This window comes from Lissotriton helveticus, chromosome 7 (assembly GCF_964261635.1).
Source record: "Lissotriton helveticus chromosome 7, aLisHel1.1, whole genome shotgun sequence".
Taxonomy (NCBI): domain Eukaryota; kingdom Metazoa; phylum Chordata; class Amphibia; order Caudata; family Salamandridae; genus Lissotriton; species Lissotriton helveticus.
In genome coordinates this window covers 1,820,748,722-1,820,776,605 of record NC_136068.1, presented here as the reverse complement: position 1 = coordinate 1,820,776,605, position 27,884 = coordinate 1,820,748,722, and the positions used below count along the sequence as shown (strand labels likewise).

General features: G+C 47.6%; 1 protein-coding gene across 2 annotated transcripts in view; it reads right to left on the bottom strand.

The window, feature by feature from the left end:
• The window catches only part of LOC144770807 (uncharacterized), a 156,548-nt gene extending 131,899 nt beyond the window's left edge, over positions 1 to 24,649 (bottom strand). The window contains exon 1 of one of the 2 annotated variants that reach the window (XM_078655573.1): positions 24,524 to 24,649. The gene's annotated coding sequence lies outside the window, so the exon portion shown is untranslated. Of the gene's footprint in view, positions 1 to 24,196; positions 24,266 to 24,523 lie in introns of those variants that run through there. The other variant, XM_078655574.1, reaches the window with a different exon arrangement.
• Positions 24,650 to 27,884: the final 3,235 nt, after the last annotated feature.

Below are 27,884 nucleotides of genomic sequence, written 5' to 3'. Positions count from 1 at the left end.
CATGTATATAGCTCTTCCTACCCCCGAAGAGGTACAGACGTCATAGCTGCCAAGTTTCCTAGGCCTATGCCGTGTCTCGGCGGTGGGGATCACACATGGTGCCAGGGCCCTCCTTTCCTCTTTTCTCTCTGATCGCGTCCAATCTGTCTCCTTTGCAAATTCAACTCGCCACCTTTCACTCTGCCTTGTGGTGTCCCCCAGGGATCCTCGCTAAGTCCGACACTTTTTAACATCTATTTGTCTGACTTGGGGAGGGTCATTAAACTCCATCACCTGGCGGTGACATCATACGCGGACGACACTCAAATTGTGCTGGCGATCAATAACAACGGAGATAAAGTGGCCTGCAACTTTCAATTGGGAATGCTCGCAATAAGTGCCTGGATGACAACAAACTGCCTTAAGCTGAACTCCGAAAAAATGGAGGTGATGATTTTCGGCAATCTCTCTCCAGTGTGGTCACTCACATGGTGGCCTGTAACTCTTGGATTTCCACCCTCCCCAGTAGCCAAAGTAAGAAACCTGGGGGTCATGTTGGACAGTAAAATGTCATTCATGCATCACGCAAATGCGGTGGTCTCATCTTCAATCTATACTTTAAGAATGATTAAGAAACTTCTTCCATATCTTCCCATAGATGCAGTTAAGACGTTAGTCAGTACTCTGGTTATGTCTCGCATCGATTATTGCAATGGGCTAATCATTAACGCCCAAGAAAAAATTTTGAATAAACTACAGTTGGTGCAGAATGCTGCCGCCAGACTGATCACAGGGACCCCAAAATTCAAACCCATCTCCAATACCATCAAACAGCTTCACTGGCCATCAGTAAGAAATAGAACCAACTTCAAGGCTTTATGTATTGCCTATAAGGCACTTCATGCATCAGGACCTATTTTCCTAAAAGATTCTTTTTGTCCTTACATTCCGCCAAGATCTCTCCGCTCTTCCACTGCAAGTCTATTGAAGGTCCCAAGAACAAAAAGAGTCTCATGGGGTGACAGGTCTTTCACAGTAACGACCATCAAACTTTGGAACAGCCTCCCATCCCAAATCAAGACTAGTACATCCTTACTATCCTTTCCCAAGCAAATAAAAACTTGGCTTTTTAATCAATAATTCTGCACAGCCTAGAGGACCCAAAGCGCCGAGACACCTACGGGTAGTTGTGCGCTCAATACATTTCCTAAATAAATAAAATAATTAATAAATGCGTGATGTGCTGACCCAGCCCAAGTTTTACCATTGAATTCTGGGACTTGTAGTCCCGATTTATGGTGGCATAAACAGGAATGCAAGTCCCAGAATGTACTACAAATCACCTGGACTAGAGCAGAACATCATCAATGGACCTGGGAAACTTGACAAGGCTGTGCTGAAGAGCTGTGTGGACAGGTAGCAAGCGTGTATAGATACTTAATACACCAGAGACTTGTTTGTATTTCTCATGCTGTTTATCACACACTTGTCACTATGGTTTAAGGAGGCCTGCCAGGCAAAATGATATTCCATAAGTGTAGGATCCTGCTTAAAATGCAGTTTTCACACAGTCTGCAAGTCGCCAGAACCTGCCACACAATCAGTTGCATACATTGGAGAGGCTTGAAATGCTGAAGACTTTGCCATGCATTAGAGTTACAATCTGTAATACTAATTGCTACACATTTGCAGACGGTTAACAAGTCTGCCAAGCAGTCTGTTGTGTGATCAATTTCCTAAAGTTGTCAACATGTGTTCATGCATCCTATCATGCAGGCTGTTGGGGGTGTGACTTTGCAAGTGCTGTTGCGGGAGGTCATGCAATGGTCGTGCATTGCATGGTTGACAATTCACAAGATACCGGTTGGGCTGGTTTATAGAAATATTTTTTTGCATTTCAGTACTAATAGGTCATGCTCTAGTGGGATGGTCATGGCAGCGTCATAATCTTTGACTTATTCTGCATTCTCACTTGTTCATATTTACGTCAGACCATGCTGATAGTTCAGTGGTTCTCAGACCCACCCCTAGAAACAACCATCATGGATGAAAGGGTGTGGCCAGGAAGTCAGAGGAGCAGAGAGGCAAAAGAGGAAGAATTAAAGGGGGGTCTCTGCAGGGGCACATGGAGGGTAAACCAGGCAGAAGATAATAAAGACCACTAACAAGCATTGGCATAGCCAATAGGTCTCACCTTTGGTACCTTATAGGTGTTTAGCCATGCAACAGTTGATGTTGTTGCACCAAGGATACTGTGCTGGATAACTAAACACTTACAAGGTCCCAAAGGCGAGACCTATTGACTATTGGCCTATTGTTTCAAGTTCTGGAAATGTGAGATTGGCATGGCCCACCTGCTGCTGGATAAAAGGTCAGCAAAAAACTTGGGCGTCTGGTTTGAAGAGGACTTACGGTTTTCGGTGCAAATTAAGAAACTCACTGGAGTTTGTTTTGCCACCCTTAAGTCACTGAGAAGGTTCTTCCCCATGCTTCCAAGGTCGGCCAATGAAATGGTCGTTCGTGCTCTTATTCTCTCCCGCATTGATTATGCCAATGCTCTGTATGTGGGAATCCCTGGATACTTACAAAAAAAAACTTCAGACCATACAGAATGCCACGTCTAGACTTCTGTGTAACATCTCAGGAAGATCTAGCGTAAGACAGCATTTACACGAGCTGCATTGACTGCCTGTGGCTCAGAGAGTGCAACTTAAGGTACTTACTTTGGCTCACAGAGCTCTGCACGATCTTGGACCAATGTACATTAGGAAGCGTTTTGCTTTCTATGTCCCTAACAGATCGCTGCGCTCAGCCACCCTTCGACGGATGGTGATCCCACGTTTCCGCAGAATGCGGCTGGGGGGGGCAGTCTTGGTCTGTTAAAGCAGCTATTGCTTGGAACTCCCTGTCCCTGGAATTACAGTACATTCAGGACCTCAGACTTTTTAAAAAGCAACTGAAACCTTCCTTTTCAAGCAGTTGTGCTAAAGTTTTCGCTCCATCGGGTCACTGTTATTTTGCGCGCCAGGACACACTCGAGTATTTGTGCACGGTATAAATTCATTATAACATAACATTGCTCCTCATTCACTGTCCATTCTCCCCAACCCTCCTTTACGGTGTGTTCAAGGAGTAACGTGAACTTTTGTGCTGGAGCACCTTAGTGCTGTAGGGAAGAATCACTCGAGCAGGCCGCACTCTGCAGTGATGAGTCCTGACAGAACTGGACCTGGCTGGGAGTGTGAAGGGTCAAGGATGCTCCTGGCTCCCAGAGTGGAAGTGATAACGGATGCTGCACTCAACAACCAGGAAGAGCTCGGCGGGGCTCCAGCGGGCCCAGACATCGGAAGTACTGTGCATTATCACAGCGGGCCTTCATTACCACAGCCTGGCATCCACGAAAGGGGGCGCGCATGGGCGCGCTCCCAGTGGGCACTCCTTCCTAGTTAACGTCCGTCACTCCGCAGAACGCCCGAGCTCACAGCTGGGGTCATGGGAAGCCCTTGCTGCTCCATCAGTGAAGTCCAAATTTATCTCCGTGAATTAATAACCGAATGGTTTGCAAATAGAGAAGCTTTGAGAAACCAGCAGCAGACTGTGTGAGATGGACAAGGCTGCAATTTTCCAGAGCCTGTTCTGCTACAGACAGTCAGGACACTGCTTTGGGAATTCATACTTCTGCACACCAGTATCAAGGTTTTCAGCTGATGATTGCCAGACAGCACATTTAAATCCTAAAATATAAGGCCCAATTGACCCCCTTGGAAGACTTCCCTTAAAAGATGAACTGTCTGACGCAGAATTGGGCTCAGTAGTAGCAGAAAATGTAAAAAAGAATCAAGCCAATTACACATTTATTAGCAGTGGACTAGGCGCAATGGGATACAGAGAGCTTTTACATCGGCAGGTTTTAGGTCAAAGCGTTCTTTAGGGAACATCGATACCCTGTTGTGGACCAGTAGTGAGTGATACTTTCTGGGAAAGAAAACAAGCATTTACAATGCAACGGTTTCGCCTTTGCAAAAGTTAGAGCTATTGGCATTGTAAATGACAACATTTTTATTTATGTGTTGGTTTTGAAAACAGATAAATAAATGGCATTGTCATTTACAATGTCAATAGCTTAATCTCTCGCAAATGCCACACACACACACACACACCCACCCACAGAACGCCAGGCGAAACCTAAAAAACATTCCTAATTGTGTGCATGCTTGCTTACCTCTACCGGCCATGTTGCAAGTTTGGAAACAAACGTTCACAAAAACAACAACTCTATGCCTCATCATAAAAGGCGACAGTAGGCTTTGTTGACTGTCATGCACACGTTTAAAAACCGGTAACATGGCAACTTATAGGTGTTGTGGTGACACGTTCACGGTTGGGGGGCAGGTATAGTTGTGCACGTGGGAAGCGCAGCAGAAAAATAGGACATACTGACATTTGCACATTCATGACAGTAGCATGTACACATGTAGGATCAGGTGACCAGCACGGATACAGCAGTGTGGCTGACAGGTACATGCAAAGAGACTGTGCCCTACTCTTATGCAAAGACACTAGACTCTGACGTGTAAATATTTAGGAGCCAGTGGCGTGTCATCTGGTAGCACGGGTGGTGAAAGAAGAAATAAGAGGCATTTCCATGCGCACAGGAGATGCAGGTACACGCAGATGTAAAGAATATGTTGATGAATCGGCATGTATCTAGCTGGCAGAGAACAGTACACATAAAGGAGAGGCGGCCTGCACATATATGCACGTGCCCGTTCAGTAGACCTAGGTGAAGGGAGGCTGCATGCAGACACGTGGGGATCTGTGAGACAATGACGTGTGCACACACAGGTCAGAGAGTGCCAGCACTCACAGAGGAGACAGTGACATGTGTCCACTTATGCCTCTGGGAGATGGTTACCTATGCACACGAAACAAAGATAAATGAGCATCTATAAGAAGGAAACGTATACCTGTGGCAGGTGCACACTTATGACATACGATTCACTAGCATGCACAGACATAGTAGCAAAGGAAGTAGTGGAGTGCCGTGTGCATGCATAGGAACATCTGAAACAGTGACATGAACAGGAAATGGTCAGGGGCGTGGCTATGGATGGTGCAGCAGGTGCAGTGGCACCGAGGCGCGTAGGTGTTATGGGTCCACCGCTCCCCAATTATACTAGTTTTTAATACCAGACCAAGGAAGAGGGGATACATTTACTTTTTGTATTATGGGTCATATCAACGCTCTGCGCGACAAAGTGTGTACATATGTAGGACAGTAGCATATGAACATACAGAAATATAAAAGACGGTACACGTGCGCTCAGGAGTAAGTAACATGTCCACATACAGGAGACACTGATATGCGCATGTATAGTGGGAAGTGTGCTCATATAGCGGTTCGCGTAAAGGTGAGGTATACACAGAAGGATATAAGAGGTGCACACATGAGAGCATAGGAAGTGTTGACGTGCACATACAGGAGTGTAGAAGTTAATGACGTGTACATTTGGGAGTATAGGGCGTGGTGAAGAGAGCACAGAGAAATACAGTAATCAGGAGCATGTATAGACGTAGGAGGCAGTGGTATGTGAACGTGTACGCATGAAAAAAGCGGTCCGACGTGCAAAAAGTAGAAAGGCGCGCGCACACAATACGAGTATGAGAAAAGCGACGTGCACATATCGGGAAACAGACAGGAGCACACACGACAGTCGTGAGCAAATGAATCTTTTGGGGGTGTTTCAGACAGAATGTAGCGCACAGCTCCTGGAGGGGGACAGGCTTTGGCACAGACCAAGCACAGGTCCCTCGCATGTGCACACACACAAACACGTCCTTCTAGTGTTTATAGTGCAATGAAATCCATTCACACACATTGCAGGCCAAGTATAAAGTCATAAGAAGTTTTTATGTTTGTCAATGTACCCATGTCAAATCGTTCTCCTTCATAACTACTCATCAATCCATCTATCCATTCACCCGTCCCTGCTTTTATCCCCCCATCTATCTATCTCTCTCTTAAGCCCGAAGTGAACGTACTCCCCGTGAGACCGCGGCGGGAGGGAGGAGGCACGGACAGTGGGCGGGCGGGAGGGAGAAGGCACGGACAACGGGAGGGAGGGCGGGTAATAAACAAAGGCTGGACAGCATCGAACACGGACAGTGGGCGGGCGGGAGGGAGGAGGCACGGACAGTGGGCGGGCGGGCGGGAGGGAGAAGGCACGGACAACGGGAGGGAGGGCGGGGAATAAACAAAGGTTGGACAGCATCGAACACGGACAGTGGGCAGGCGGGAGGGAGGAGGCACGGACAGTGGGCGGGCGGGAGGGAGGGAGAAGGCACGGACAACGGGAGGGAGGGCAGGGAATAAACAAAGATTGGACAGCATCGAACACGGACAGTGGACGGGCAGGAGGGAGGAGGCACGGACAGTGGGCGGGCGGGAGAACTTCGAGAAGGCAGGGACAACGGGACGGCGAGAGGGAGGGTGTGGGGGGCGGGACTTAAAAAAAGACCCAGAAACGCCCCCGAATCGCGTTTTTACGGGGAAAGCGTGATTGACATCCAATCTCTTCCAATGGCTAGCCTCCATTTATGGAGCTAGCCAATGGAAGACAGAGGCGGGACCAAAGCCCCATATGTAGGACATAAGATTTCGCCCTGGGCGGAGAAGTTGCTACGGCCAGGGCGAAACCTAAAAACACACACATGTGCACAACACACACAGACCCGGTGCAAACAAACCTTGTGCACACACACCACACCCCACGCAAACACACCACACATTTGGGTCGTGGAATTCGAGAAGGAGTTATCTGCAGAACTCTGGAGGAAGAAACATTTGCATAGACAGCGCGTCTTACAGAGTCTCAGGTAGAGTATTAGCTGCAGCTGGATGGCCGCGAGTTTACCCAATTTAAAGCAGGGACCTGTGCTTTGGATTAACATAATGGGCTGGAAAAGTGTCTACCTCTGTGGTGGCACACTACCAGAATCACCAGTAAGCGCCGCTCTTCAGGGAGGTGTGAGCGATGTAATTTCAGGTGTCTATGATAAAAAAAAAACACTGGGCAGTGGTGGAAGTAAAAATAACAAGCCACGGCATCGCTCTGGTTGATGTTTGGGAGGTGGGAGGGTTGCTCTGTGCAGAAAGGCATTACAGTGGTGGTGGTGGCTTTAGTCTTGTGACGGGGTCATGCTGCAAATAACATTAACATGGCACTTGTTGTAAAATTGGCACAGCATGGATTTATCTTTGAGCATTTTTAGGTGGAACAGCAATAGTGAAAAAAGCGCAGCGACCGCAAATAAAATTAAAGGGCGGCGCTTTGAAGCTGCAAATAACAAAGCATGGCGCTTGTAAAATCGGCGCCGCAATGAAGAGTAACTGTACCATTTGCGAGTCTATGTAACAATGTAAGTTGATATTTTAAAGATATATGTACTGAAACCAGTACTCGTATGAATCGGGTTCCGGCAGCCACACAACTTGTTCTGGTGTTGTGGACTGCTGATGAGCTGCTGCAGGGGAGGACGGGAGGCGGGCAGGTTGGAGCTAGGCACAGCGGCTGATTATTATGGCTTGAAAAGGCTTTTGCCGCTGGTGAAGATGTGGGAAGAGCGTCAAATGGGCAGCCAAGTTTTGGTGGCTGGAAGGTGAGCAGATGAAGCTGCAAATATAATTAAAGTGCTGGGCTATTAAAATCAGCGCCACACTAATGTAAATTTGAGCATTTTTTAAAAATGGAGGTTGGCGAGCAATAGTGAAAAAAGTGCAGCACCCGCAAATAAAATTAAAGTGCAGCACTTTGAAGCTGCAAATAACAAAGCATGGCGCTCGTAAAATAGGCACTGTATTGATTTACATTTGAACATTTTTAGGTGGAACAGCAATCTTAAACAAGCACGGCCCGTGGCCGCGAAAGTTAAAGCACGTGCAGCATTTACCTTGCGGGAGTGATAGCGATAATTGCTAACAGATGGCGCTGCTGCTCGCTCTCGCAAGGGAAACGTGAAACGTGCACGATTGGCAATTGAAACCAATGCAAAATATACACGAGTTTCAAGCAAAGTCCTGAGCGAATGCTAAAGGACTTCTCCTAAGCAACGCTTCCGTGCTGCGTAGGCGAGACCTAAAAATGTCCTAAACTGAAATAATCTTCTTGCATTATATTTTCCATATACATACACATTACAAACCTCTATGGATGTTTAGATTGTTGATAACTGGATAAACTGAAACCTCGTCATTTACAAAGATATAAATTAATTTTTTTGCAGGGACCTGCGTCAATATAGAAATATAATTACTTTTCGTTGTGTGATTTTTCTGAAAAGGTGCTCTGTGTAATGTGTTTCCATTACAAGCCGAAGATTAATTGGTCAATGAAACCAGGCATACAAAAGTCACAATTGAAACAATAATGCAGTAATGACTTTAAATGGGAGCTACGTTTTTCAGAATCATGTCATTTTCTTTTTGAAGAAATGTGACCTTTTATGTAGCATTGTGTTCTTCTAGCATACCTCAACAATACCAGATAACGCCGTTTTGAGTCCTAAAGAGACTCTGTCTGAGACGTCTGAATATGAAAGGGTGGTGGTACAAAACATGCCAGATCCCACATGAGCGGATAAGTAGGAAGGCTACAGTTACTTACTGGTTAACTAAATTACTCCTACTCCGCCTCTCGCTTTGATTAATTACATTATGAGGCTGTCTCCTAACGTAATTAAGCAAAGCGAGAGGGGCATGGTGGTAAGAGACAATTAAATTGTCCCGTCAGGAACTTTGCATCCCTCGCCTGGCTGCAGTGTACACTGTGCCTTACTAGCTCGTTGCTGCTTACCGGGCTCCACCAAGGGGTGGTTATAAATATGGTGCTGGCTGTAAAAGTCTTGAGGCTTGTAAACTGACACGAAAGAAGACGTCCTGGAATATTTTAGATGCTACTTTAACCATTTTATAGCTCGCACATACATCAGAGCTTCGTGTTTTCCTGTCAGATGGGTCTTAAGTTGCCCCTCTCCTGAGACAGCAAGGCGTGGTGCCCTGTCCGCTGGTAATGCCCCTGCAGTCTGAGCCTCCCATCGGCCGGCTCGCTGACTCGCTTCACTGTTTTTTTTCCTCAGTTTGTCGCACAGCCTAAATATGATAATCGTGACCAGTAGGGAACCAACATGGGCCCCTGCGGCGCAGGGGTGTGTGGGAGTGGGCCCACTTGCAGGCACAGGTCGATAGATATCTGTGAGACACAGGAGACTGGAGGGGCCCTAGTCATATTCTGCATGGGGGGGTCATCATTTTACGTTACGCCGCTGATGGCAAGGCAGCGTTTAAGAGCTGAGAGTAGTCAAAGGCCTGTGCCATCAATCAAAGAAGAAATCATTTTCTGATGGGAATTAGAAGGGAGACGTTTAGGTGCGGCTTTGTGTGCCTCCTGTCAGCCATAGTGTCATAAAATAAATACCCGCCATACCATGCAGCAGTAAAGGTCAGCTTCACGAGCAGCTGCGAGGATGAATAAAAACACAGACCGTGAGAGCCGGGCTGAGGTGTCGGGTGACCTACCCGGAGATGACATCCAGCGTTTACAAGCTGGTAAAGCCATGTTGGCGCTTTGACTGTGTTCATGAGGTTTGCGCGCAGGGCTGGCCGATGAAAGAAAAGGGCTCATATTCTTCCAGGAAACCGCCCGGACACCGGCCGTGATGACACAACCTGGCATCGGGACGTGCATGTCTCCTCTACAGATCGCCTTGCTCTGCTGGCATCAAGGTCAGCATTATCAGTGCAGCAGGTCCAGTTACGCTGGACTTGGGGCGCGAGTGACTCACTGCACCCCAATTAAGGCTGCTCTCTACTGCCCAACTGGGAGGCGGGGCAGAAGGTCTGGGGAACACTTACTTCTTGCTTTACGGCCCGTGGCACCTCTGTCACATGTCCAGACCCGGGGACAGTGCCCTGGTCAAACAGACATGCTGCTGCTGCTGAATACGGTGAGGTGTGGGGTGCATGTGCTAATTACAATAGTGACTGGCTTCTGAACACCTTCACTCATGCGCCCCAACTCACCTGAAACACCCATTAACAAGTCACGGCATCGCTCTAGTTGATGTTTGGGAGGTGGGAGGGCTGTTCTGTGCAGAAAGGCATTATGGCGCTCTAGTAAATAAATAAATAAAACAAGCGTGGTCCGTGAAAGCAACTGCGTTTGGAGCAAGAGTGCACGCTGTGCTTAATGAGCCATGACAAGGGAGGAAAGCCGCTGCTTGCTCCCGAGCTCCATAGGCCAGGGGAGAGAGAAGGCGGGACATGCACTCGTGTTTGGCCAATTGTGCGCTTTCTTAGAAAGACGCACGCAAAGGCCAATAACAGGTGAGCAAAAATAAAAGCACATGCAAAAGCGTGTGGTCCAAGTTAAAAGTGCTTACTAGAAGCCTTGCAGAGCAACGCATGCGCGCTGGCTCAGGCGAGACCTAAAAAGGGGGCATAAGAGGGGACAGTACTACAAGCTCTAAAGGAGTGAAAAATAACTCTGGCCAGCAGATTAGAAAGAAGTCTGCCATTAGGGTGTTGTAGCCCTGCGTCAATACCAAATTCTACCTAACAAGTAGTGCTCCTTGCCGCCGTGGCGGCTTGTGCTTTAGGGCTGTGGGGCACTGCCCTTCTGATCTGCAGGCCTCACCCAATACATTTTTTCAGTCTTTTAAATTCAATATTCCACAATACATAAACGACTGGCCGTTTGACCATTGTGCTGTGGTCTGATTGAGGGTCTTGCAGGCAGGCACTCACATGCCAATCATTCCTGCACAGGTGCTCGTGAAGGGTTGCACTTTGGTATGGGGACGACCCCATTACGCTGGGCTTTCCATTTTACAACCCTTGATTCCCACACATGGGAGGCCGTGACATACTGGTAAGTGACATCAAAAAAATGAAGCATGATCAGGCATTGCACCTTGAATCCCTGTGCGTTAGACCCTGTAAGAAATGGGATTTTTAGCAGGTTAGGGCATCCACCACTCTAGTCAGGATAAGGGAGTTACACTCTTAAAATAACCCCTGCTCACACCCTTGGTAGCTTGGCACGAGCAGTCCGGCTTATCTTAGAGGCAGTGTGTAAAGCATTTGCACATAACTAACAGTATGTAACCGGGAGGAGGGGCGCCCCCCCCTGCGCCCCGGTCTGAGCCCATAACCTGTGACCCCCCCCTCTTCTCTCAACAGGTGTCAGAGACCTCAGGATGGACCCCAGGAGCCGTCCAGTATAGCTGCGACGAGGAGGAATACGAGCACGGTCCCTTTAACTGGCCCAGCGCGGAGGAAGAGGAGGAGGGGCTGGTCTTCCCTACAAGAGACGCCCAGAACCCGGATCAGGTGTGTCTATTCACCGGAGGAGCGGTCAGAGAGGAAGAGAGTGGCGGAGTGGCGTGGAGCAGCGGAATCGAAGAGAAGAGGAGAGCGGAGCAAGAGGGAATCGTGGAGTGGAGAGAAGGAGAAGACCGGAAGAGAGGACAGGCTTGTAGAGCGGGAGAGGAGCGGAGCGGCGGATCAGCTGGGACCTCGGACAGAGCTGGGATCGGGAACGGACCAGAGGAAGCGGTAAAGCACCAGGGCGGCGGCGCCTCAGGACGGAGAGTATCCGGAGGAAAGGAGGAGGAGACGGGAAGCATACGGCGAGGAGCTGCTTGGAGACCTGCGGCAGCGACGGACCCAGGAGGGCAACCCACGCTTCGCCCAGCCACTCCCCCGGAGGGGCGTGGCTAACAGAGGTACGGGGTCGGGTTACTGGGTGGTTGCGGTTTGGGAAGGGAGGACCCGCTGTCCCTTAGGGTAACGTAATCCCTGCACTCACCTCACGGAGTGAAACAGCCTGGTAGCACGGTGTATCCCTCACCCCCCTTCCCTGTTACTGTCTGTAGGAATTGACGTGATACTAAGACCTCCTCTGTGTTTTTTGTCACCCCCCTTCGGTGGAGTCTGGGCAAGACGGAGCCCGAAGAGCCCGGGAGAAGGAGTCCGATCCGGCGGCGAGAGCAGGACGGCACCCGAAAGACAAGGAGGGAGAGAAGCCGGTCACCCCGTCCTGTACGCGTTCGTACTACTTGTACCGACAGACTGTTCCACTCAATAAAACCTTCTTTGAATCCCACCAAGACTCGTCTATTGCCTATTCCCACCGAACCGGCCACACAGTAATACAGTGTAAGCACTACAAAAGGACACCACACCATTTCGGAAAAATATCCAATATTTTTATATACTTAAAACAAGACCAAAAACGATAGAAATCCACAATACAGTGCTTCAAAAATTTCACTTATCAAAATATGCTTTAAAAATAGTTCCTTGATGTCGATAGCTCCGGCTGGGGCTATCACGGCGCCGTGAGCAAACAAATGAAATGCAGGGCATCGGCGACCTCTCGTTAAGCTTCCGAAAGCACGGTGTCCACAGGCGTCGGTTCCTGAGGTCGGCTCGGTGGCAGTGTCAGATGGCGTCATCGGTGAGACCAGGGTCGCGGTGCGAGATGAAGGCGGTGCGCGTCACAGTGCTGGCAGGTCACGGTGCAAGCAGTGGCGTCGTCATTGCTGAAGCGCTGTCATCGGCTGACGAACTGGAGTCGATGGTGCCGGCGTCAGTAGGCCATGGCTGCGGTGTGGAATGAGGGCAGTGCGTCTCGTAACTTTACGAGCGGTGCCCGTAAACCACGGTGCAAGCAGCAGCGCTGATTTCGGTGTGGAACGTCGTCGTCCGGGAGACCAATGAGTCGTCGTGTAGCGGGGGGGAGTGTAGTGCGGTGCCCACAGGTCGCGGTGCGAGCAACGGCTCGGTGACTGCATCAGCAGGCATCGTCGGTGAGACCAGGGTCGCGTTGTGGCAGTGCTCTCTGTGGTGCCCAGGCTTCGGCGTGAAGCGAGGCGGTGCGGTGCTCACAGGTTGCGGTGCGAACAGCAGCTCGATGGCGGCATCAGTAGGCGTCGTCGCTGAGACCAGGGTTGCGTTGCGGCGGTGCCCTCTGTGGTGCCGTCAGGACACGGAAACTGCAGCAGCGTCGTAGACATCATCTAATTATTTTTCCTCTGTTGCAGCACAAAACACACAGTCCCCAGTGCTGCGGGCAGAAGAGCTTTGTTGTTCCTGAGACTTCTTGAACAGGGAGCAAGCTCTACCTCAAGCCCTTGGAGAAACTCCCAAAGTAGATTGCAGAAAGTTCAGTCCAGTCCTTTCACTGCCCAAGACAGAAGCAGCCACTGCAGGCCAACACAGCAAAGTGGTAGTCCCTCCTCACAGCTTCTCCAGCTCTTCTTCTTGGCAGTCTTCTTGATCCAAAAGAGTTCTAAAGTTCAGGGGTTCGGGCCCCAGTATTTGGATCCAAAAATCCTTTTATCTTCTAGGCAGAGGGTGTCTGTGCCCAGCCAGAACCAGTTCTGCCTTCTCTGGTGTGATTTCCTGGCAGGGGGTGGAGAAGGCCTAGTCAGAGGCAGACCAGGCCCTTTGAGGTGCAAGGAAATCTCCTCCCTCTCCCCCCCCCCCCCCATCGCAGCCCAGGTCTATTCAGCCTTTTCCTGACCTACCTAGACTATCGGGAGCCACCCTTGCTTCCTAGCCGTCTGTCGTCCAAAACCCAGACAGGCAATCTACATTCCAGCAGAGGCACACGGGATGACTGAGCAAGAAAATACCTACTTCCTAAAAGTGGTATTTTCAAACACAGAATGTAAAAATCACCTTTACTAAAAGATGCATCGTTAGATTCTGAGTTCAGGCAGACTACGTTTTATTTTCCCACCTAGTTCCCAGGGTCAGTTATGTTTATAAGATGTTATAAACAAACTGCCCATTCTGTCCTATGGTAGCCTTGCAATAGTGAAAAACGAAATGGGCTGTAATTAACTATCAGGACATGCCACACACATCAGGGCATGTCCTACCTTTCACATACACTGCACCCTGCCCACAAGGGTACTTTGGGCCTACTTTAGGGGTGCCTGACATGTAAGAAAAGGGAAGGTTAGGGACTGGCAAGTGTGTGCACTGGCCAAGTCGACATGGCAGTTACAAACTGCGTGCAGACTCCGCAATGGCAGGTCTGAGTTACCTTTTTAGGACTACTCACGTGGGTGGCACAATCAGTGCTGTAGGCCCACTAGTAGCATTTGATTTGATTTATTGGCCCTGGCACACTCTGTGCACTTTACTAGGGACTAACAAGTAAATCAAATACCAATCCTGGAAACACCAATCCATAACACAGTTTACACAGAGAGCATATGCACATTAGCACTGATTAGCAGTTGTAAAGTGCCCAGAGTCCTAAAACCAAAACAAACAGGTCAGGAAAAAATAGGAGGAAGAAGCAAAAAAAAGTTTGGGGATAACTCTGCAACAAGGGCCATTTCCAACAGACCCCCACACCAAGAGTACTTTACACTGCTTATCACAGAGACTTTTCTTTCTAACAGGAGTCTGCCCTCTTGTTACTGTGTTTGACAGGCTGCAGCCAATCAGGAACAGTGAGTGCCTTTTACCAAACTGCTGTACCATTAGAGAAGAAATATAGCCTCAGACAGGTGATACTGCCTAATTCATCTCAACCCTGCTGATGTGACGTGTGTACACGGACTTTGGATATCCTAGGTACGGTTTTCAGCAGGCTCCGGCCAGGGAAGGGGGGGGGGGTCATAAAGCAGCAATGATTAACCTATTTCAGGAGCAGTGCCTTAGGTCTGATCTTTATTTGCCTTTGTGTTAACAATTGCATCTTTGCGGCATCGTTCTTAAAGCTACACAGTTTCCACGTTTTAGGCCCTCGTGAAGTTCTGCCCCCAAAATGGCATCTTTCACTAAGGGACCACTCAGTCCGATCCATTCTTGCATCATGACATAGATGCACAGCTGTCTAGTAGCCCTATGCATTGAGTGACACTTTGCATGCTTGGAATTGTGAACCCCATACTTGTAAAATTCAAAAGCGAAACTACTATTCCCAGAATGCAACCTCTTTGTAGATTAAAACCCAGGACTGGTTAAAGGTGGCAGCTGTGCACGAGACACATGAAACCAGCTCCTGGTCATCATTTGCTAAATGAGGAGAAAAGAACATCTGGAAAAATGGCATGTCACTTCGACTAAAGGATGTGCCCCACCACTGCATTCAAGTTACCATCTTCTTAAAAACAGCAGCTAGATGTCAACATTCACAAATGAGCCGTGCTTTATGTAAAAATCTGCATCCTGTCATAAGCGGCTTGCAGAAGTTCACACTGTTTGCAGAAATCCAGATGCCATCTGCCAGAGAGTTTGCACTATGGGTTTGCACTATTGTAGTAAGAAACCTTTCAGTCAGATGGCAGCTGGAAAAACTGTTAGCACAACACATGGTAATGATGTACTTTCAGCACTACAAATATCTCATTATTGACAGGTGAAGTGCATTTCAATTTTCATAGTTTTAAAAGCCAAGTGCATATGTTTTACTTTTCCTAGAAAATGTTAGCATTGATTGTTTAGTGAGCTGGACCTTCACTGCTTACATTGGGTGTGTCTGGGCGGTCAAGGTTTGGAATCAAGCATTTCATCAGCCTTAGTTTAATTCATGTTGAGTATATAATACTTTGGAAGGGGTGTGGAATTTAATAAAATATCTACTTGTCCATGGGACAGGTAGCTTCATAAATCTACTTGTCCTGTAACGAAATCCACGTGTTCCTTTGGTGCCATGTAGTGCACCGTCAAATAATGGCACCACTCTCATCATAAAAGAGCTCGGATAATAGCCTCTCTGGTAATGTTAGGCTCATAATATAGAAGGTTACGAATACTAGTGATTTCTTTATTTTGCCTCTTTTTTTCAGATCTACCCATTCATCCTTTCATTCACCCACTGATATATAGCATTTCACCTATACATTGGCATCCATTCATTCTTTCATCAGACATTCTGTTTGTCCTTCCATCCATCCGCCCATCCATATTTAAACCTACCCATCTATCCCCAACCATATCCATCCATCCATCCATCTCAGCCATTGGTCCATCCTTTCGCTCATCCATCCTGCTCATCCATCAATGTACCTTTTCACTCATCCATCCTACCACTCATCCATCATTTTACCCTTTCACTCATCCATCCTTTAGCTTACTAATCAATCCACCCTGCAACCCATCTATCATTTCACCCTTTCCTTCATCAAGACATCCATCATCCATCCACCATCCCGTCACTCATCCATCCTTTCACTCATTCATCCATCTAGCAAACTATGCTTACACTCACATCTATCCACCCTTTCACCCACACATCCATCGATCCTTTCACTCATTCACTGTTACACGTTAATTATGGGCCTTTGACTGCTGGATGCAGACAGATGAGGCCCATCAAGCGCTCCATCCCCGCTGTAGCTGCTAAAGAGGGGGGTTCACGATGCCCCTTTCCAAACCTAACCTTCCAGCTCTAAATCTATCATTCAGACTCATCCATCCCTCCTTCCTTCCACTCATCCATCCATCCTTTCGCTCATCCATCCATCCAATTTCACCTCCTCCATCCACCCTTTCACTCATACCCACCCTTTCACTCATCCCTTCATCCATCCTTTTGCTCTTCTATCTTTGACCCCTCCATCTTTCTTTTCCCTCATATCCATTTGCCTTTTTACTCGTCCCTCCATCCATCCTTTTGCTCTTCCATCTTTCACCCCACCCCACCATGCAACTTTTTACTCAATCCGTCTACCCTTTCATGCATACCTCATTCACCGTTTCACTCAATTATCCACCCTTCTACCCATCAATCTATCCATCCTTCTACCCAGCCGTCCATCCACCCACTTCACCATCCATTCATCCACTCTCATATCCACTCTCTCATCCATCAATCCACCTTTTCAGTCAACCATTCATCCATTCACTCATCCATCCATTCTTTCACTCATTCATCCTTACATCCATCCTTTCACTCATTCATCCATGTATATATCCTTTCACGTCAATTATGAACCTTTGTCTGGACCTGCAGAAAGAAGAGGCCCATCAAGAACTCTACAGCTGCTGTAGCGTGTTCAGATGCCCCTGGTGAACACATGACGTGAGACGAGAGGCCCAGTGCAAGGACAGACATGAGTGTGCCCGGGGACTGCATGAATTCCCTATTGGGAAACTATTGAGTGCAAAGGAGGGTTGTGCAAAAGCTGCATGAGAAGGGAAAGCATGGCGCTTTACTGTAGGCCGAGGAGTTGGGGCTGATTGAGGCCCAAGGGTGAAGCACAGAATAAAAAGCAGGAGGTCACAAGGTTCAAGTCAGAGCAGGAGCCAAGCGGCTGATAACATTACATTCCAGTGATGTGATTGTTCTGAAGCTGAAGAAGCTCCATATTCGTTTCGTGCTCGAAGAAAATGAAAGAACATGGGGAGGGCCTGGAAGCCACACATGAGCCTCGGGGAGAAAGCAAAAAGACTCCAGTGCTGTGAATGTTTTATACAGAGGTGCAGCTTTGAGCTCAGCTCCATCATGTTGTTCCTATGCTCTTGGGAAATTAAAGTGCAGGACCCAGCTTTTGTATTGACCCTTTCACTGCCAATCAACTTTGCAGAGCTACTTATTAACTGGCTATTACCAACAGGGTTGAACAGCTATGTATCAGATTACCGTAAGACTGTCTACTTGTCCTTTGGCCAACATAGAAATTAAAACCTCTTGCCCTCTAGATGTCTTGAGCATCGGGAGATAGGAATTCCCCACCCCTGCTTTGGTATTAGTCTTTTTTTTTTTTTTTTTAGAATTTACTGATATGAAATATCCTGCATACCATGTCCAGGGATAGCAGAGAAATACTCAGTGCTTGATCGATGCAACACTAAGTTGTTTCTGCCCCGCGACGTTAAAATGTCACCAGCGGCCACGTCTCATTGGTAGGCCTGGGTGGTGAACTTCGCTCAGTTTGCGGAGTTAGCAGAGTTCTCCGCACTCGAATGCAGAAAACTCAGTTTCGCGATGTGACGCAGAGTTTTTTTCCGGCTCGCTATCACGAACAGGAGTTCGCGAGCCCAAAAGGTACATTTGCGAGCACGAGCTGCCGCTCGCATAGAATTTCTACCCGAGCGACAGGAATACCAGCGCAAACTGCAGTTCGCACTGCACTCCGCCACTCGTGGAACTTTGCAGAGTTTATTTGTAACTTTGCAGAGTTCCACATAGTAAAACTCAGCGAACTACACCCAGGCCTCCTTCATTGGGCCATCGCTCACCATACAGGTCACCCCATAAGATGGATTCCTCAATAATAATTCTATATCCCAGTCCAGAGAACTTTCATTGTGCTGGGGCCCTTTAGTCACCAGCAATCTGCACTACTTGTCCGTCAAAATACAGGATCCTACGTACGTGCTTCCACTGCCCTTTTTGGGAGTTTTCTGTACATCCTGATCCGGTTCTAATGAAACAAGGCTGTCGGATCACGATCAAGTGTTTTGTGGGAAAAGCTGTGATTTGCAAAATAGAAGCACAAATATCCAGGGACAAAACCATTTAAGGTTGTGCTAATATTGCACTTGAAAATAATCGTACACTCCTGAAATTACAGGTGCAGAATCGCCACATCGGGTTTCACATGAGGCTTATAATGAGCCCCTAAAACTTTGGTAAACTTGGCAGATATCTGTAATGATCCATTGTGTACAACCGTATTATGTACATTTAATAAGTGGATCACACATCTAGGCCTAGGTATAGAGAACTTGCCTCACTGCACAGATTTAACTCCTTCTGCTCTGGCTAAACAAGTTTATGTATAACTAATTTACATAAAAGAACAGAGTGGCATAACACATACATGCAGATCTTCTACGCCCAATATGCTGTTTATTACAATTGTTGAGGGAGTGGAGGTGCATGTTAAGCATGTCACATATTACTCCTCTGTTTCTACATCACAGTTGAAATCAGGGACAGATGATTTTGAAGGTGTTAGACTTGGCACCTTTTGGCGTGTTTCCCCTGAGTTTTTACTTTCTGCCCTCCCGGTTTTGACTCTGGATTGGCTGGTATAATGTTTCTGCGCGCTTTTCGCACGACTGATCAGTGGTAAAGCGCTGGTGCTCCTGTGGTAAACTGTGTTATGATTGGATGTACGACTTACTCGTCAGCTCCCAGTATTGGGCACTGCAAGTGCCGGGGCTTGTGAGTCCACCGCTGCTCTTGGGCCTGCAGCACCGATTGTACCACCCACATACGTAGCCCAAAAAAGGTATAGGTGAATGAAGTTTGGTATGCCTGAACTCAGCGTCTAAAGATGCAGCCTTTAGCAAGGGTGTCCTTTTCATTCTTAGTTCATAAAGGCCACTTTTAGAAAGTGGGTATTATTTTGCTCGGTCATCTCATGTGCCTCTGCTGGAATGTGGATTGCCGGTCTGGTTTTTGGGACGACAGATGGCTGGGGAGCGGGGTGGCTTCCGATAGTCTAGGTAGGTCAGAAAAGGGCTAAATAGTCCTTGGTTACGATGGGGAAAGAGGGGGGGGGAATCTGCTTGCACATCAAAGGGCCTGGTCTGCCTCTGACAAAGCCGTCTCCACCTCCTGCCAGGAATTCACGCCAGAGAAGGTCCAACTTGTTTTGGCCGGACACAGACACCCTCTGCCTGAATGATCAAAGGATTTTTAGATACAAATGCTGGGTCCCAGACCCTTGAACTTTAGAACTCATCTGGATCAAGAAGACTGCCAAGAAGGAGTGCCGGAGAAACTGCGAAAAGGAACGACTGCTTTGATGGGCTGACCTGCAGTGGCTGCTTCTTGGGCAGTGAAAGGCCTGGACTGGACTTTCTGCAACCTAATTTGTTAGTGTCTTCAAGGGCTTGATGTAGAGCTTGCCCCCTGTTCCTGAAGTCTCAGGAACACCAAAGACTTCAAGTTCTTCAACCCGCAGCACTGGGGACTGTGTGTCTTGTGCTGCAACCCGAAGAACACCAATGCAACAACGTCTACGACGCCACTGCCGACTCCGTGTCACCGCAGAGAGCACTGCCGCAAAACCACACCGCAATCCTGGTCTCACCGACGACGCCTGTTGATGCCGCCACCAAGGTGCTGCTTACGACGCGACCTGTGGGCACCGCACCGCCTCGCGCCGAAGCTTTGGAACCGCTGCAACGCCGCACCGCGACCCTGATCTCACCGACTACGCCTGTTGACACCGCCACCGAGCTGCTGCTCGCACTGCGACCTGTGGACTCCACACCGCCTTGCTTCACGAGGACGCCTTGGCTGGCCTGACGCCGCCACTTCCCGCCGAAATCCACGCCGCTGCTTTCACCGTGGTTCAAGGGCACCACTCGTAAGTTACACGATGAACCGCCTTCATCTTGCACCGCAGGCTTGGACTCCAGTTCGTCAGCCGACGACAGCGCTTCAGTAACAACAACTCCGCTGCTTGCACTGTGACCTGCTAGCACCATGACGAGCACCGCCTCCATCTCGCACCGCGACCCTGGTCTCACCGACGCCGCCATCTGACGCCGCCACCGAGCCGCTGCTCGCACCGCGACCTGGGTGCACCGCACGCAGCACCGCTTCACACCAGCAGCACCCGACGCGCTCCGGATCCCATTAGAAAGGAGCTCAACCTGCAATGCTAGTGACTTCAAGGGCCCCATCGCTCTGCATCTCTGAAAGGTACTGAATGTGGGTCTTACCGACACCGTAGTTGGCCTGCGACCCCGTGGTCAGCCAGAACTGTTTTTGGATTTGTTGTTTATGATGCCGTGATAGCCCCGGAAGGAGCTATCGACATATTTTTAAAAGCATATTTTGATAAGTGAAGATACTGAAGTATAGTATTGTTGATTTTGATCGCATTTGGTCTTGTCTTAAGTATATAAAAATTGGATATTTTTCTAAACTGGTGTGGTGTCCTTTTGTAGTGCGTACACTGTATTACTGTTGGTTATGTGCAAATGCTTTACACACTGCCTCTAAGATAAGTCTGGCAGCTTGTGCCAAGCTACCAAGGGGGTGAGCAGGGGTTATTTTGGAAGTGTAACTCCTTTATCCAGACTAGAGTGGTGGTTTCTGCCTCACTTTGACGCAAGTCTCAGCTAGCCAGAAATCCCATGTCTAACAGAGGGCCTCACAAAACATCAAATTATAGAAGGGTAAAAAGTGAATTACTGGGATGTTTTTCACCTTGGGGTTCTGAGTGACATAATAGACACATCGAAATTAGCTTTTGTTGTTCATTTTTATCTCACCGAGAACCTCTCGTGAAAAACCTACCTGTAATAAACTGTTACCCATCCATGTGTAGTAGAGTGCAAATGACAATAAAATCTAACAAATTGCTGTAAAAAATAGAAAGCTAATAAAAAAAATCTAATAATTCACATACAGACCGTGTGTTGAACATATCAGGACTTGATATTCTACTTAGAGGCGATCCTGCATTTTAAACCATAGGTGCCAGGATTTTCATGGCAAGTAGAATGAATCAGAGAACAGCTGCTGCTTACATTTTCATATTAACAATAACATACAGTTTTCCAAAAAAGGGCTGAACTGTCTGTTTTTGAAGGTCAAATGCTAGTGTTTTTGTTGCATGAGTCTATGGCGTACTATATCCAGGAGTATAGTCCGTGCATTATTTGAGCTGGTGGTTCCCGGTGCTCGGCACCAGCACTTAGTTGCAAATGCCTACACTTAATACAATCTGCCACATGATGGCGTTGTTTGTGTAATCTAGACAGCTCCACAACAACAGTTGTTTATTAACTTAATATGCCTTAAAATTTATTAATACATGTCACCTAAGCCACTCTTCTAGGTTTGGGAGCCTAAAATAGTCTAAAACGTCACAATTATAGGTGTATGATGGTTAGTAGTTGTGTTGCTACTGTCATTGGTGGTGCTGGCAGAGCCAATGGGAAGTGCAAGCTCCAGTTGCCTCCTGACAAGGGTCCTGACATTTATTCACAAACTAAGAACTGGGTGTGACACGAGCCACAGCCATTAACCCTTTAAATGCGCCCGAAATGTTCACACAATGCGGAAAAATTTCACGCGTGCGCAAATCGGACGGCTCCCGGACGTCCGACACACACGCCACCCGTGACGTCAGACGGCCGGGGCCGTCGGACACATCCAAAGGGTTAAGAGATAGTCATGGCTCCATATTACTTCTGTGGAAATTAATAGGCAATGTGATGGTCACAGGTTCAAACCTCATTGCGGCCAATATTGCTTTTCATGCTTCTAAGTTTGAAAAACAAGTACATTTGAGGAGCTTTGTGAGTTAACAGCAATACAGTAATAACAAGTGCCTTGTAAAAGAAGCATTGGCAAAGCCAATATGTGCCGCCTTTAAAACGTGAGTGTAATCCTATTGGATTTGCCAATACTTTATAGAGTTTTATATAGCGCGAAGACCTTTTGGGTGACAGAGCGTTTTATAAGAATAATGAAGAATGGTATGTTGCGAAATAGTAGGCAGTACACAAAGGCATAGTATTAACTATGTGGACAAAATTTACATAAGCAAATGGTGAGAAGCACACACACTCTGAATAATGAACATCATTTAGGGGCCACAATTGCGACCCCTGGTTCTCACTGTCCTAAGAGGAGGGCAGGCCAGTGTTAGAAACAGAAGTTAAACAAGGCTTCAATGAGACTTGTTTACTTAGTCTCTCAGCTACATTGTGTACGTGAGAAGGCATGAAAACTATCAGCAGCAGATGGATCTAAACATAGCAACACACTTTCAAAACAATTTAGTGTTGTTTGAAGAGGAGAGGACACCTTTAAAAGGCATTTCTGTGCTTCCTGCTGCTACTGAGAATGTCAAGGGAGTACCACATACAGGAGACAGAGTGGGGCATGGGGTAGAGTGGAACGACTAAGAGGGGTAATTAACGAAAGGAAGTAAGAGAGGTGGGAAACAGGTGAGACAAAGACGAAAAAGAGACAGGTGAGAGAGGAGTATGTAGGAGATATTAAAAGGAGATCGGTGATATAGCGGAGGAGACAGGAAGGGTAAGAGACAGGAACTGTTGAGAAAGAGGGGAAAGGTAATAAAACAAACAGACAGTTGAGAAACTGCTGCAGGGAGGGTGGCAGAAGATCAAATGGAATATGACATCACTTCCTGTGATGTTATTGATGTGAAATGACCTGTGATGGTCACATCCGCTACCCCTCAGATTTTGGTTTATCCATGCCCAAAGTATTGGAATTGTATACAAGAGGTCTTCAGACAAGGTATAAAATAGGTACAAATGTGTCATGCATGTACTAGAGATGTAATTTGCATTTGAGGATGTGTGCTAGAAAGGTGCTTAACCTTTCACATGAGCAGGCTGAAAGTCTGCATTTTGAAGGTGGTATCAAAACAGCAAATATTCACTATGTCAATGCGTTAGGTGCCAAATGCATTATTCTCAGCCCTCATTACGAGGGGTCACCCTACTGGACTCATCTTCACTCTCCAACCAGTGAAATGCCTCCCATAGACTTCAACAAGATTGCCTGCTCGTAAAACGTTCTCACGCTCCACAACGTTCTCCCCATCGCTTGATTTCACCCTCCCTGGAGACCCGAACAGTTGAGAGCGATGGCTAATGGCCCAGGATAAGAGTGAAGTACATACCTGTCAACATTTGGAAATAGGTAAGTGGAAGAATTCGAAAAAAAACAGAAACATTGAATTCCACAATTAACTTGCATCGATCTGCTCAAAGTTTCAGGCAAGAACAAAGCTAAATAAAATAATTTTTAGCATAGACAAGCCGTCTACCGAAATCAGGCGTTAGGATAAATTGCTGAATAAACGTTTAAACGTATATTGCTTGCTGAATTCACTTGCTCTCCGTGCAATGGAAGGCTGTTTGTGAATGTGTTAAGATCAGTCAGGGAATGAAATCCCGTGTATGGTGTCCCGACTCGGTGCATGTCCAGGAACAGTACTCACAAGTACCTGACTCTCCCCCCTCCCCAGTCTGGACCAGTGTAAGTGCGAGTCTAGAGTCATTGACACAGTGCACTTAAAGATATTATCCATGTTCAGGTGCAGAACCTGGGAACACAAGCTTTTTTGTTCACTTTCACACAAACTGCGCTCAGAAATGTGTATTCATAATTTTTAAGGGGAGTACAACATGAAAAAGAAAGGCTGCGTTCTCAGTTTTCGAGTGCCTTTTCACTATTAATATACGTACAAGCCATCATGCAGGTCCAAAAAGTGGGAGATGTATCAAAAGAACCAGGGACTATAACGTCCCCGCATATGTTGCATTGGAGGGTATGTTAAGAGGGAGAATGCTAAAATAAAGTTGTTGTTTTTTAAATTAAAAGTGGGGGTTCCCGGCCTCCATCAAGAGTGAGCAAGACTAGTCCTTGAGGCATTGCCAGTGCACCGGGGCGGGCACGAAGAGGAGCTGGCCCCACGCAGGGGTCCGGCACCGGCCGGGGGTGGGTATGGTTAAAGCACCCGCACTTCACTTCCAGAGACAGTGAGGTTTCTAGGAAACAACCACCCCACTCACTCTATAGGGTCCAAGTCGCCATCACAAGCAGGCGAGCAACCGCCCCTGACGTCATCAACACGCGCCGCGCGGGGTTCTTCCGGGCTGAAGGCTATTGCCTGACTTCCTCCACCGTAACTCTTTCCGTAACGTAGGCAGAGTGCGACAAACTAAAAATAAAATCGCCCCCTCGCCTTTCTATGATTATTCTTACTTATGCTATTTACTTTTATCCCGTCTTCCGTGTTTCCATTCGTTGTTCCCGCCAAGCCTCTTTTTATTTTTACAGTTTTTTCTTTCTACTTTCTATACGCCTTCCTTTCTCATTTTTATTCTTTTAACTTGCTCTTGTGCCCTTTCCATTTCTTTATTGCGCGTTCGACTTTTCGCTTTTATTTTCACGCACCTAATTGTTGTGACTGTAATTTGCTGTCCCGAAATCACACTTTTTTGAAATTCATTTGTGTTGTCATATTTAATGCGATCCCTAGTTGTCACCAAATACTTGTCAGATGTGAGTAAGGGCCAAAGTTAGTTGCTTGCATATATTCCACGTGGCACAGAGACAGTGCCCCCTGATAGCGATTTAGTGAGCTTCCGATTCCACCAGTGCAGTGCTCTCCGTACCCTCGTTAAGCTCAAAATACTGTAGGACAGCTGACTCCAGGGATGCCCGGTGTAGCATCCAGCTACAATAAACACAACACTTAATTATGATATTCACAGGAGCTTTATTCTATGTATCTCACTCCTACCTTGTCCCTACTCTAACTGACCCCTTCCTGTGTTCACTCCTCCTCTTCCTCTCGCCCCCCTAGCTCCTCCCACTCCCAGCTACTGGTGTGCTAACTTTATAACATCTCCCCCCTTTGTAACAAAACAAACAGAGCATACTGACTTCTTAGTCCATCTCCTCAATCAGTCTCTTGGGTGGACGTATGTCACGCTGAGGTCTTGGCGACCTGGCCCTCAGACCATCAGTATTCAATGTCTCAGGGATCGGAGCAATGTTCTCACAACCACTTGACTGTGGTTCTTCAACTAGGGGATTATGTGTGTCACTCACCATGGTTCTTGAGGTATCAGTTGGCAATTTCTTGAAGTGCGAGATGTTTCTCGTAACTCGCCGCTGCTCGGACTCCGCAGTTACCATAGTCCCTTGCCTTCTGGTGACCACCAGTGGTTCATCCTTGAATGTACAGTCAGTCTTTTTCTGCATATCTTGCTTGACGATGACACTGTCCCCTTCATTTAATGATAATGACCGCGCTCTCCTCCGGTTGTCGGCATAGGCCTTCATTTTTCTTTTGTTGCGGTCATCAGTGGCTCTCATTTCCCGCGAGTCCTTCTCAGATGATGATACTTCCAGGGCTCCATCCCACGTGGGAATGCGATTCCTCATGGGACGTCCCAGCATGAGAGTCGCCGGGCATTTGCCAGTCGTAGCATGAGGAGTTGTACGATAAGCTCGAAGAACTTCATTGAGTGCTGTTTGTAAGTCTTTCCCTTCCACGGTAGCATGCTGGAAGGTCTTCTTGAGGGTGGCCATGAACCTCTCAATTGTCCCATTCGCCTGTGGCCAGAGAGGCGTGATCCTGCGGTGATGAAAGTCAAGGTGTTTCGCAAAAGCAGCAAAGTCATTTCCGTTGAATGGAGGTCCGTTGTCCGATTTAACGATCTTGGGAACTCCCCACGCTGCAAAGACTTCATCGAGGACCTTGAGGGTACTGGCAGTGTTCGTAGATGATACAAAACAGGCAAAGGGATACCTGGAATACTCATCAATGATGGCCAGCACATATTTGCCCGATGACAGGGGTCCATAAAAGTCTATGGCGATTTCTTGCCACACACCACTGGGCAGGCTGGTCATATGTAAAGGAGCTGGAGGGTCACCCTTGCTGGTGAGTTGGCAGAGATGGCAATCTTTTAAGGTGACTTCCACTAGTTGATCAAGGAACGGAAACCACACTCGTTCCCTTAGTGCTCGTTTGGTCGACACTATTCCTCGATGTCCTTCATGTGCAAGAGCAACCACTCCCTGTCTCAGTTGTGTAGGGATTACAATCCTCTGATCACGCAACAATATGCCATCAGTCGTGACAGAAAGTTCACCACTCACATGCCGGAAGGCTTGTAGTTCACGTTGAGTCAAAGAATCAGCTTCATCGTCTTGAGGATCATGCCTCCATCTATTGTTGCGGATTTTGTGAAGAACTCTCTGCAAGATGACATCCTGTGCCGTCATCTCCCGAATAGTCTCCAGAGGGATAGCTGGGGGAAGAGCTTGATCCGTTACAAAATGAAGGTACTCTTCCGCAATGGAAGTTCGGGAAGCTGATGATGGGAGAGGATGCCGGGACATGTAGTCCGCAGGATTTTCAGATTTCCCAGGTTTGTGAAGTATAGTGAAGGTATATTCTTGTAATCGTAGGCCCCACCTTTCGATCCTCAGTGGCATCTTGGATCTTGGATTTCCGTAGATGGTGATGAGGGCTTGATGATCTGTGATCAGGGTGAAATGCTTTCCGTAAATAAAGACATGAAAGTGTTCACAGGCCCATACCACGGCCAAGCTTTCCTTTTCAGGTTGGGAGTAGGCTCGTTCCGGCTCAGTCAGACTACGACTCGCGTAGGCAATGATGCGGCGTTGATCTGTGTCATTTTCATATTGTGCCAGGATCGCTCCCAGACCTACTGGACTAGCGTCTACAGTTATTTCGGTTTTTCGTTTTGGGTTGAAATATGACAAGTGATTCGCTGATTCCACCGCCTTCTTTATTTCTTTGAATGCCTGCTCACATTGGGGAGTCCATTCAAACGGCTGACCCTGCTTGGTTAGCATGCGGAGGGGGTGGCTGATTGTAGCGTAGTCTTTAATGTAGCGAGCACAATAGCTGGCCATTCCCAGGAACGACCTGAGGTCGCCAACCTCCCGGGGACTCTTGGTGTTGTTCAATGTCATGATTTTGTCGGGATCAGGTTTCATGCCAGCACCAGAAAAGATGTGACCGAAAAACTTCAGCGTGTTCTGGTGAAACTCGCATTTCTCCTTGTTCAAAGTCAAATTGGCTGCCAATAGGGCATGGCAGACACGATTGAGCGCAATGTCGTGCTCTCTGACATCAGAACCATAGACAAGGATGTCATCGCTATAGTTGAGCGTGTTTGGAATATTTTGAATGACCTGTCGGATCATTTCCTGAAATATCTCGGCCGCCGAGGACACACCGAAACTCAGTCTTTTATATCTGAACAACCCCAGGTGAGTTGCAAAAGTAGTGATATATCTGGACCCTGCTTCCAATTCCAATTGATGGTAACCTTTATTTAAATCCAATTTGGAAAACACAGTGGCTCCGTTGAGTGCGGCGATCATGTC